The sequence below is a fragment of the Hydra vulgaris genome, chromosome 02 (assembly GCF_038396675.1).
Source record: "Hydra vulgaris chromosome 02, alternate assembly HydraT2T_AEP".
Taxonomy (NCBI): domain Eukaryota; kingdom Metazoa; phylum Cnidaria; class Hydrozoa; order Anthoathecata; family Hydridae; genus Hydra; species Hydra vulgaris.
This window is the reverse complement of record NC_088921.1, coordinates 68613937-68626874: the sequence shown is the minus strand read 5'-3', so window position 1 is coordinate 68626874 and position 12938 is coordinate 68613937.

The window sequence follows — 12938 nt, the reverse complement described above, 5'->3', positions numbered from 1 at the left end:
GTTTATTATTTAATAATAAACCGTAGACAGGAAAAAAAATTTAATGTAAATTCGTTCCCAGTATCCAAAGTTTGTATTTCAAGAGCTTTCCTATTAATATCATGGATGTGTTATCCAAAACACAAGAAAGCTAGAGCGATTTTATGACCAAAATTAAATTTTTTGTATTCATAAAAACTATAAATCTTTTGTAGAACTTGTTGTGTCAATTTTAATTTATCTCTGGTTGAGATAAATAAATTTGAAAGATAACATTTGAAAAAATATATGAAGAAACTTAGAGTGTAATAATTGTCAAAATGAAAAATTACGTTTTTTTTTTCATCATTTATTTATAATCACATCGCGTTTTACAGACGACATAATAATCAGCAGCAGAAGGTTCAATTATCCTAACTCAAATGTTTCTCATCAGTAAAAATATTCCGAATTTCTGACAGTAACCATACTGTTTGCTGCAATCATACAGTTGTTAAAAGTTATTGTTTACATTTGTTTTAAAAGACGCATAATACGTACTTTAGGTTTAGAAATTTAAAAAATAAAAATAAAAAATTAGTTTAAAATACAATAAAGCTGTAAAAGAGATCAACTTAATATTTGGAACTTCATAAAACTTTGCACACGTTGTTATAAAATAAATATTTTTTTAGTTATTAAAATGCTTTGAGAAGATGTAACAATCTTATCACAGAGCACCGCAGATAAGCATTTTTACAAGAAAATACATACCTCCTTCCATACGAATGTCGTTTATTGAGCTAGAGTCGGCATCGAACCTCGAACCTCTTGGTTTTGAGCCATAACTACAACCACTGCGCTATGGGATAAAATAATGAAGACTGATCGCAAAAATCAAATACACAATTTCTAAATTGTGTTTTTGATTTTTTATTAACTAGGGATTATAGAAATTTGTAGCTAAACGAACTTTGAAAATATCTCTGTGGTATCTCTACGGTATTGATATTGTAGGTTATCGAAATTGATATTAATTTTTAAAAAAAATGAAAATTTCTGATATTTCTTGCAAAAAATTTGCGCAAACAAGTAGAAGCTTTTCCCACAACACATATTTAATAGTTACAAATATGATTCTTAGCAATTGATTGCAACTGAACAGATCTATGTTTCTCCACGTATAAAACATTTTAAGAAATATTTAGAGATACGGAATTTGGGGTTATTACCAGGCTTGTGGAGCCGAGCCGGAGCCAGAGCCGTGGAGCCACTGTTTTTTGATGGAGCCGGAGCCGGAAAAATCTAGCGGCTCACGACTCTCTTGTATTTTTAATGGAATATGTTTTTTTTTAATAGTAGACAAATATTATTCACTCATTGTTGAACGAACTTGTTGAATAAATCGTTTTAAATTATTATAATACCGATTGCTAACATTGCTTTATTGACACTTATATTATTATTTTCTGTTTTTAGAATAGGTTTTTATAAGCTTTATTTAGCCTCCCAGTTGGTTCAATTTTAAATCATAATGCATGTAACATGTAATATTGGTAACATAGTCAAGAGAATTTTTTTTTGTTTATAACTTTGAGAAATAATAATTATATTCATTTTTGGCGGCAGTTGGGCAATATTAAAAATGGAATGGGGGAATTTTGTCCACCCCAAACCCCCTCCGCAATTTTAGGAGCAGCCGAAGTGCAGTAGATCTCTTACTTCAGAAGTTAAAAATAAAGTTAATCATTGTTTCTTTTAATATAAGACGTTTCAGGTAACGAGAAACTTTATCTTAATGTCGGGTGTCATTTTACGATTATTATTGTTATTATTATTACTGTTAAAAAAAATTCCTACGAGCAAGTTTTTTAATTGTTATTTATAATTGGTATACTCTTTCTTATGTACGCACGTTTTATAAGTAATTTAAAAAAACAACCAATTTAAAAAAATTGAAAGTCGTAAAAAAAAAAAAAACGGGTGCGAAGCCTTTACACTGCTATTATTAAAGTACTTGTAAACATAAACTTATATATTGCAATTTAAGGGAAGAATTAATAAATTAAAAGTTTTAATCAGAATATGTTCCGCGATATTTTGTTTAAATAATCCTCATTTCTGGTGAGTTAAGGTAACTTATTTTAAAACCTAATAAAGCAACATTAATTAAAAACTTTTTATTTAGAAGGTTCAATTAGTTTAATTACAGATTTATCTTGTTGTTGGTCTGAATAAATCCTAATTAGGATTATATTTTTCAAGTTTAATTTTTCCATTTTAACATTTTGTTTAAAAAGTTGTTGATGTACATTTAACATGACTGACGTGACTAAAAACATCGCGGCTGTAAACGAAGATATGTTCGAGGATGAATTGAAATGCTTTTCCTTCATTGAAAAGGAAAAAGCATATATTTGCCAGATTCTTGTTGAGGAGAATCCAACTAAAAAAATTTGTGGCGCGCAAGTTAAAATGCTAATGGATGGAAAACGAGTAAAAAAACCAACCTCAAATATGAAACGTCACATTAAGAAGAGTTACGGAATACTTCATCATAAAATTGTTCAGGAGCAAGAAAAGAAAAAAGCCGCACAAAAAAGGAATATAAATGTATCCGAAGTTACTTTGTCAAGAAATGGAGAGTCTCTATCTTTTGGTGGACAAAAAAAACAAAAGATACTTGACAATTTTTTTAACAAAGTTACTATAACAATATCGAAAGAAGATTTCAAAAAAGCTTTAAATATGTTAGTACTTCAAAATGGAGCTTCGTTTAACATTTTTAGCGGAGATGGAATAGAAATTTTGACCCGAGATTTGGCAAAAAAATTTGGCATAAAGATCAGTCGTGAAAATATGCGTCAGGAAATTCAGACTTTAGCTGAAAAAAGCGTTCTGATTTGAGAAGCGATTTGAATGGAAAACTAATTTTCCTAAAAGTTGATGAAGCATCAAGACATCGGCGAAGCTTTCTTGGAGTCAATACTCAATTTTTCTCTAGCGGCAAAATATTAATCAAAACATTAGCAGTCATCGACATACATGCCAGACACAAAGTTGAAGATATTCAAAATGCACTTGAAAACGTACTTGATAAGTTTGGCATCCGAAAAGAACAAATCCTTGGAATTTGTACTGACAGTGGGTCTAACATGATTAAAATGGTGCATGATTTTGGCAAGACGATTGAGATTAAAGATTAAAGAAACACTACCTAGTGAAGATCATGATGAAGGCGGATATGATATTACAGAAGAACAGATTATTGAAGATGCAAGTAGTGAAACTGAGGGTTCTGAATTCTGTGAACAGCAGCATGATGGTTACTTTGACGAAATCTCTATCAATGTCTTCTAAACGAAGAACAACAGGTATTTTTTCTCATCATTTATTTTGTGAGAACGTTTTTTAAACTTTGATTAAAAGATTTTACTTTTGATTACTTTGATTAGAAATTGAAAATATATTTATTATTTTAGAGTTTTTTAAAGCAAATTTATTTTGTTATCTTTTAAAAAATTTTAGGTAGTTGCTGAGGACGCTCTCTGGTTGATTCAAAAAAAGATTGATAAGCAAAAGTTTGGTTTTCATAGATTGGAGGAAGATTGTTAAACTTTTTCTACCAAGATTTCGGATGAGAAAACAAAAAACTTGTCTCCAAAAAATAAAATTTTTAAGAGAATGGAGCAGGCAAGAAAAAAAAAGAGTCAGCAATCTGATCAAGGATCTATTCAGAACAAGGGGATTGAGGAGCGAGAATTTAAAGGCGCACTTCGAAGTCTACCTAAACTAGCGCACGACCTTTTGAAACAAAAAGAAGCCTTGACGTGCAAAAAACCTCTGGAAGGAATAGAGTTTTTCCCTTCGATTATACAATCATCGTGCAAAATTGTCACAGCGTTTCCAATGACGCAAGTTAGTGTTGAGCGGGTGTTTTCAGCACTCAAATTTCTGACACCAGACCAAAGAAGCCATATGACATCGGATCTTTGGTATTTCTTAAGGCAAATAATGAATACATTTGACTTGTTTGAAATTTAATTTTGGGTTTGAAATACAAAAATAATAAAGCAAAAAATTAATATTGATAGAATATTTTATTTTCCTTTTTGCCCCCAAATCATTTTTTACAATATAAATATGTGGTAGTAATGGATTCACATTATAAAAATGAGGGTTGGATAAAAACTAATAGGTGTAGTTTTTATCCAACTTGGGAAACAAGCCTAAATATTTTTAATTTTCATTCAAAATTTAAATTTAACTTATTAGGTCCGGGAGCCGGAGCCGAGCCGGGAAATAAACATTTCTTTGGAGCCGGTGCCGAGCCGTGAAATAAACTTGCGGCTCCATAAACCCTGGTTGTTACCATATTTTTGGCTTTACAAGACCCGCATTTTTGTAGTATCAAAAAGTATCAATTATTTTGGTACCAAATGAAAGGTGAATACTCCGGGTTTCAAAAAAGTTAAGGTTATATACCCCTCAAAATCCCCGTTTGAGAGTTATAGAATTTCAAACAGAATGATGGAACTTCACAAAAACATCTAATACATACATGTGATCATCTTTATAATTTGCATTAAGTATTATTTCCGAAAGCTTACATACACAAAATATTTATTTAAGTATAACTCGTTTTTAAGTAAAATTAAGTTATTATGCGTTTAGGGTAGAATTCTTGGTAACGTTTGCGTATGTAGTCACGATCATAGTAAAGGTCAATTAGTATAAGTAAGCAGTAAATTATCTTGTGACATTTATTATCACTTAAATTCATCTAAACCGATTTTATTAAAGGATCATATAATTAATTTTTATTGCGCATTTCATAAAAGTCATTAATGATGACCGAAAATAGTGAAAATACAGCAGTAATCAGTTTGTTAAAATTTGAGTTTGAAAAATTGCTATTTAAAGAAAATTTTTGAAATCAGTCTTTTAAAATGCATTACAAAGATTGAATCATTTTACAATAAAAAAATAACTGAAAGTAGAATTACTGCATTAAAAGAAGATTTGAATAATCTTAAAAATAATTTCTCACGACATTGGAGATTTAGGAATTATGATTCTACAAATCTAATGCGCAATCATCCCACTTACTTTGAACAACTTGTGATCTCTCCTGAGTATTTTGTTCAACATCACCATTAAGAAAAAGAGGACGACTATCAAAATCATTAGAAAAATTGTGCGAAAGGAGGAAAAATCAGGCGGCAACTCAAATAGACGAAGATTCTGAAGACTGCATTTATGTATTACTAAAAGCTGTTCAAACAGCATCACATAGAAAAGGATGTAAATTCCTGAAACAATTGATTAAGATAGTCATCGATAATATTGATAATGCTAAAGAGTTTTTTAATAAAATCAGTACACAGAAACCAATTAAGATGACGCCAGATGAGGCATTAAATCTTCTTATTGATAATTCATTACCAAAAAATACATACCAAAATTTACGAGTTGAAATGAAAAGTTGAAATGCCAACATCCTTCCAACATATTTTGAAGTCTCTCAAGCAAAGAAGAAATGTCGTCCAGATGAAATCCAATCATCTGATGTGAAAGCTTCAATAAAATCACTATTTTGTCAAACAATTTCGAGGATTGTACTAGTAGAAGAAGATCAAATTGTGAATTATATGAAGAAGGTAAATAAAAGTGTTATTGATGCTGAAACGATCTTCGCATACGGTGCTGATGGAACAACTGGTCAAATTGAATATCACCAGGCGTCATCATCTGGTTCAGGAATAGATGACCACTCATTATTTACAGTAACTATGACACCATTACAGCTAAAAAGTAAGTCAGATGGAGAAATTTGATGGAAAAACCCTTCTCCTCAATCTTTTCGAATTGTGCGCCCCCTGTCTCTGGAATTTACTAAAGAAACAATGGAACATGTTAAGGTAACCTTTCAACAAATTGAAGAGGATATCAAAAACTTGGCTCCGTATCAAACAAATACTGGAAAAGAGTTGCAAGTTAATATATCATCGTTGTTCTTTCCGACTTTAGTTGATGGGAAAATTTTAAATATTTTACTTGAAAATAATTCTTCCCAAAGCTGCCCTATTTATAAATCAACACCAAAACATTTTAACAACAATATGCTAAACTTTGATAATGATCAATTTAAGCCAAAAGGTGATTCGTCCCTTATTTAGCCTTTGCATGCTACCATCAACACTCTCAATTGCTTGCTTAATTTATTATACAGAAAAAAGTTAGATTTATGGCAAGTTAAAGCTGAGGAAAATAAAAAACCTTTAGCTGAAGAGAAGTACAGAGTTCGACATAAAGTAGAGGACTTCTTTAAGATCAAAATTGATAGACCATGTCAAGGCGGATCAAATTTGAACTTGTATCAAATTTAAGCACCATTCTTGCTGCCCTTAATTGTCACGAACATTTGGACTTTGGGTCCTTCTGCCATGATGCATATTCCTTATTTATTAGTAAGTATAAATGGTTCAACATGCCTGCCTCTCTTCATAAAATTCTTTGTCATTCAAAAAACATTATTATAACACTACCATTATCACCTGGATTTTTTGGTAAAGAGGGAGCTGAATCTTGTAACAAGTACTATAGGCAGAATCGAAGATATCATTCTCGAAAGTGTTTTCATAAAAGTAATTTGCTCTATGGATTTAATCGAGCATTAGATTCATCGGACCCTATAGTGTCTTCAGCAAAACTGGATGTGAGAATGAAAAGGATTAAACATCAGGTATCAGAACCTGTCAAAAATATTCTATTATTTAGAAATTATGAACAAAAAGCTGATTGGGACACTACAACTGAGGAATCAAATTTCATGGATTTAAATGAAGGTTCTCTTATTTAATATTTTGAAGACATGGACTTAGATATTTAGCAGTAAATTTTGCATATTTATTAATTATTAAATAACTGCAATATCTACCTACTTATAATATCTTATAATATAATTCTTAATGCTATAATAAAAATCCCAAACTATTTTTCATTTACTTTTTATTGAGAACATATCAAAAAATTCAAAATTGGATTGAGTTATGCAGAAAGGAACCAACCCACAAAATCCTTTGTCAGGACTAAGTCCAATCTTCAAATCTCCAGTTTTGCAAATGTTCTGATGAAAACCAATATGGGGTTTATGTAACAACCTTTACAGGCATAAACAAACAAAATAATTATCACAAATATTTTTGTGCAAAATTTGTATACTTTTGTCCCATAGTGCACTGCTGAATAAATATTTCGTTTTACCAGCTTCTTAAAAAAATTATTATTTATAGCTTCTTTTTTAAATTAATGTTTATTTGTTTCTTTTTCATTAAAAGGTTTTCGAAAGTTCTCAATAACGGGTGACAACTAAAAAGCGAGACTGGATTTAAAGACACATATCTCTTTAAAGGAATAAGATTTTAAAAATTGGAAAACTGTTTTAGAAGGTATTTTTATTCTAGTTTTTAAATATTTTATGTGTTTTTATTTTTTATAAAAAAATGAATAAAAAAATAAATTCAAAACAAGAAGAGATTAGAAAACGTGTGTATGAATTTTATTTAAATTACAAAAATGCAGGTAAAAAGTTTACTTATGACCACTTTAAAGTTGAGAATATACCTAAAAGTACTATCTACAAAATAATTAAACGTGCTGAAAGTGAGTCTGGGTACCAAAGAGTTTAAGGAAGTGGAGTAAAAGCTAAAAAAATGACCAGGATAAACATTGAAAGACTCAAACTCATGTTTGACTATAAAGACAGTTTCTCAACGATAGGCAGCTAAAAAGTTCAACTGTACTCATGAGTCTTATTTCACGTTAAATCACTCCAGTATCAATGAAAGTGATATATTTTATACTAGTGATGTAAAACCTACTCTATCTACAGTTAAATACCAAACAAAACAAAAGTTTCATAAGAAATTACTTCTATGGATTACTTTTTTTGAAAATGGAATTTCTCAACCTTATTTTGTACCAAGTGGACTGGCTGTAAATCAAAAAATCTATTTAAACAAATGTATTAAGAAGAGACTTATCACATTCATCAATAAGTATCATTCAGATGGTGCATATGTATTCTGGCCTGATTTAGCATCATCTTACTATGCAAAAACAGTAATCATGTACCTAAACAAGGAAAACGTGCATTATTTTGAGAAAGTGGATAACCCTGCAAACTTGTCAGAATGTCGTCCCATCAAAAATTTTTGGAGTATTTTGAAAGGCCTTGTCTACAAGAAAAATTGGCATGCAGAAAATCTTAAAAAATTACGTTCTAGAATCAAGTATTGTCTTAATAAAATTAATATTGAGCTCATACGGAGCCTAGCTCAGTCTATACCAGGCCTAGTTGATAAAGTCAAAAGAAATGGTTTAATTGAGAACAACTGATTATATATGAGGCGTTGCGAACTTTTTTGAGTAAATCGGGTTTGAAATTTCTAGACTGAAATTTGCAAAAGGGCACATTAACCAAAATCAAGTAAATTGAGTAACCGCGTGAAATTACACTCTTTGCTACCACGTGGTAGAAGAGTTTACACCCCCTCCCCTCTGTGGTAGTTGGTCGTTTTTTTCAGACCCATCCCCCCCCCCCCCCCCTAAGCTACCACATGGATTTTGAACGCTCCCTAAATCGCGTTTAAAGTTTCTAGACTGAAATTTGATTGATTTTCAGTCAGAAAGAGGCCTACGTTGAGCCTCTTTCCGACTGAAGAAGACACGTTGATTTTGTGTTATATTGTAGATGACAGACTAAAGTAAAAAATAAAACTATTGTCAAACAAATATTGCATTTCGTAATAAAATAATTACTGAACAATACAAGAATAGCAAACAGTACAAGTAAACTTCCGTTTAATATAGATTACGGGCAAGCCATCTTGCCCCGGTCATCTTGCCCCAGGCTAATACAATCTTTAAAATGAATCAGAATCAGTACATAATCAAATTATCATAGCCTAATACTTCTTGTATGGCTTCCAGTTTCATCAAAATAAATAAAAATTTCTCGCTTACCTTTAGCTGGTGATGAAATAAATCAAGTAAAACGAGGATAAAAAGTTTTTTTCTCAATGTCGGAAAAACTTTTTAATACTTAACTTTCGTCACAAAAATAATATTTAAAAAGAAACCATTGATAAATCTAGTAAAACTAATCTACTTCCCTTTCAGCTAAAGTCAACTGTTATATTTAGTTTTGCTTAAGAGATAACTGTAGGTTGTCATCTTGCCCCATTCGTCATCTTACCCCATATTCCACTATATATATATACAGTATCGGACAAAACGAGTGCAACCAAATAATGCTAATTTAGTTTCTTTATATAAAAGTGCTTCATTTTTTCAATTTAGAGAAATAACTATGTAACTGTTTAGAGACAAAGTTCTTCAAGTTTTATTCATCACAAAGTTCACGAAATTTAATTTCACGTTTATTTGTTCACGAAAATTAATAAATAAAATAAAAAAACGAAAATAAAAAACACAGCGTCTTGGTTGGATGTGGACTTTATTGATGTAATGAAACACTTGTTGTATTTCACTTCTTCTATTGATGTTCTTCGATAAAACACTTTGATAAAACTCACTTCGATAAACTGTTTTGATAATAATGACTGATTGACTTCCATATACTGACTGAATTACATGTCGATTTACATGTCTCTTTTATAGTAAAATGAACCTGTGTGAACCTGTTCTGGAAGATTCTAGATGCTTCTTTTTGATGCTTCTGGAAGCTTCTGGATGCGTCTGGATGATTCTGAATGTTTCTGGATACTTCTAGATGCTACTGGATGCTTCCAGATGCATCTTCTGGAAACTTCTGGAAGCTTCTGCATGCTTCTGGAAACTTCTGGATACTTCCTTTAATTATTAAAAAACTTCCGTGACGTTGACACGGACCAGACTTAAGAAAATGAAACAAACCAAAAAAGTTGCACTTGTTTTGTCCACTGCAAAATGGCACTTGTCAACGAAATTCTGCCTGTGTGCTGTCACCTGTCAGCTGATTGCTCATGTCATGGCATGCTATGACTCCAGACTCCTGAACTGTTTGCTGTGGTAGTATAGTTTGTTTCGTTTTTATGACATGTAAAGTTAGGAACACTATTTAGCATTGTTCAATGTTGGTTGCAAATGTTTTGTCCAATACTGTGTATGTATATATATATATATATATATATATATATATATATATATATATATATATATATATATATATATATATATATATATATATATATATATATATATATATATATATATATATTCGAGCTTTAATCGAGCCTATATGAACGAGCCTATGATGTTCAAGCTCGGCTCTTTTAATAAACGAGCCTAATTTTTTGTTCAAGCCCAGCTCGTTTACCATTCGAGCCGAACATGAACGAGCTCTTGTCGAGCCGATCACCGAGCCGTTCACGAACACGAGCCAGGAATTACAGCACTAGTTGTTACGACCAGAGCCGTCCCGAACAGGAGGTGAAGGGGGTATTTCCCCTCCCCTCCCCTCAAGCTGTTATGTATGCATTTTAGTTAGCACATTTGTACGCTTAGCATTTCAGTTGGCAAGTTTTGAAGTATAGATGGCAAATGTCAAATATCCAGGACCCTTTTTTTGTTTGTGTGTGTGTCTCTAGTTGGCAAAAAACACATACAACCCCCTCCCCTTCCCCAATGAGACACCTCTTTGGGATGGCTCTGACAACAACCACGCTGAATAAGAGAAGCGAAAAAGCGCAGCATCGCTACAAATATGTCCGGCTCCTTTACGGTAAATTTTTATCAGGGTTATTAACCTATTTCCTTCCGACAAAAAATTAATACTAAAACAAATAAATCAAAAAAATGCCTTTTCAAAGCTACTTTGCAAAAAAATTTTCTTTCTAAAAAGTTATAAACACCAACTTTAAAGGAAAACAAAATATTAGAGGAAAAAAAAAGGGAACAACCCCCATTGCTCAGGAAACAAATTTAACACGCATGTTTATTGGGACTACACAAATGCTGTCAAAATAAAGTAAAATCAAAGTAAAGTCTGAAAGATCAAGTAAAATCAAAGTGAAGTCTGAAAGATCAAGTAAAATCAACAAAAAAAAAAGAGATTCAAAAAAGTGGAGTTCTCCAGTTGGCTCTGAAAACAACTTTAAGATTTATTTTTATAAAGTTTACACAAATGCTGGAAACTTCAGAGCTCTTGCTAGTCTGGAAAGTAGTCTGGAACGTTTGAAAAAAAATACGAGTTTATTCTAAAGCACTATTTTAACTGAATAAGATTTTATTTTTCTAATCATTCTTGTGCGGGTTGGACACCAACGCAACAAACAGGAGGTTAATAGGGTGCCCACAACCTATAGTAGAAGATTGAACAGCTTTCCTTTCCATCTTTTTTCAAATAGATAATAAATGATAAAACGCAACAAAAGATTATATCTGATAAACACATCTTTAACCATATATATTATATCAGATAGTTTAAATGACTTATAATTTTTTGAAAACTGTTTTAGCAGTCGATGTCCTAGCGGATACCAAAGTTTTGTATTGCGTCATATTACCATAACAAAATACTTGATTGAAAAGGCAAATACAAAGAAAAAAACTGGATAAAAAGTGCGCTCTAACGAACAGTGACTTAGTCAAGGTTTACACATGCATGAATTACCCATATCTTAGAAATAATGCCCCTTTCACCCCCTCCCCTCTGCCAAAGTTTCATTACGGTCACTAACCTATTTCTACTCAACAAAAAATAGAAATAAAAAATCAATGATTATTTAGCAGCCTATTAGCACTCATGCTGCAGGAAGGCCGTCTCTACAATACTGGTGTACCTGCATGTTGACTATACTTGCCTCTAATTATATTAGAACTACCCTTTTTAAGATATACGTGAAAATTTTTCCCGATGCCTCGCCACAAACATTGCCCACATACATCAGACTTTTATTTGTAAATGTAAATAACAATTTTTTTCATATTTACTTTTAGGTAAGTTGTTTTTGCTAATTCGTTACTTTTACACGTAAAAGTAATTTTTTGTTACGATGTAGTTTTATTTTAGTTTGTAAAGTATTTTTTTAGTTTGTAAAGTTGTAAGTATTATTTGTAAAGTTGTATTTGTTGTATTTGTTGTTTTTGTAAAGTTGTATTTTTTGTTTTGTAAAGTTGTATTGTTTTTGTAAAGTTTGTTTTGTTTTTGTAAAGTTTGTTTTTGTAAAGTTGTATTGTTTTTGTAAAGTTTTTGTAAAGTTTTGTTTTGTAAAGTTGTATTGTTTTTGTAAAGTTGTATTTTTTGTTTTGTAAAGTTGTATTGTTTGTAAAGTTGTATTTGTTGTTTTTGTAAAGTTGTAGTTTTTGTAAAGTTGTATTTGTAAAGTTGTAAGTATTATTTGTAAAGTTGTATTTGTAAAGTATTATTTGTAAAGTTGTATTTGTAAAGTATTATTTGTAAAGTTGTAAGTATTATTGTAAAGTATTATTTTAGTTTGTAAAGTTTTTTGCGTAAAGCTTTCGTCAAGATAAGACGCTCTTTTTCTTTAAAAAAAATGGCAAAAAGTTTAACAATCACGCAAGTGAAAGAGCTATTAGAAGCCTATGAAAATACTTTATTAAAAATCTTTGGAGAGAAAATTGACAAACTGGAAGGAAAAATAGATCAATTAAAAAATGAAAATATATCACTAAAAAATGAAATTGCTTTAATAAACAACGGGATGAATTTTCAAAACGAACTATACGAAAAAACCATAAAGGAAACGAACGAACTTAATGAAAAACTAAAAAATCATATCAAAGAAAATGAAAAAAAAATTTCAAGCGAACTTTTTATCGACAAAATTGCTGAATTAGAAGATCGTAGCAGGAGAAACAACTTGAGGTTCGAAGGTTTTGAAGAAAAAGACAACGAATCATGGGAAGAAAGCGAGTCGAAAGTAAAATGTTTTATTAAAGAAAAGTTAAATATA